At 56.0% G+C, this 248-nt stretch overlaps 1 protein-coding gene across 1 annotated transcript in view; it reads right to left on the reverse strand.

The window, feature by feature from the left end:
- Positions 1-248, reverse strand: part of RASGRF1 (Ras protein specific guanine nucleotide releasing factor 1) — a 78,780-nt gene that overhangs the window by 18,289 nt on the left and 60,243 nt on the right. The gene's annotated exons all lie outside the window — the stretch shown is intronic.

The raw sequence follows: 248 nt of genomic DNA on the forward strand, positions 1-248 counted from the left end.
ATTCCTAGGTCGACGCTCACTCAGCCCTTGAGCAGGCCGGCTGGACCAGGCTCTTTCTTTCTTAAATGGGGAAGGTAGCTGAAACCGGTTTGGCTCAGTGGATAGAGCGTCGGCCTGCGGACTGAAGGGTCCCGGGTTCGATTCCGGTCAAGGGCATGTACCTGGGTTGCGGGCACATCCCCAGTGGGAGATGTGCAGGAGGCAGCTGATCGATGTTTCTCTCTCATCGATGTTTCTAACTCTATCTC

This window comes from Myotis davidii, unplaced genomic scaffold, assembly GCF_000327345.1.
Source record: "Myotis davidii unplaced genomic scaffold, ASM32734v1 scaffold1914, whole genome shotgun sequence".
NCBI lineage: Eukaryota > Metazoa > Chordata > Mammalia > Chiroptera > Vespertilionidae > Myotis > Myotis davidii.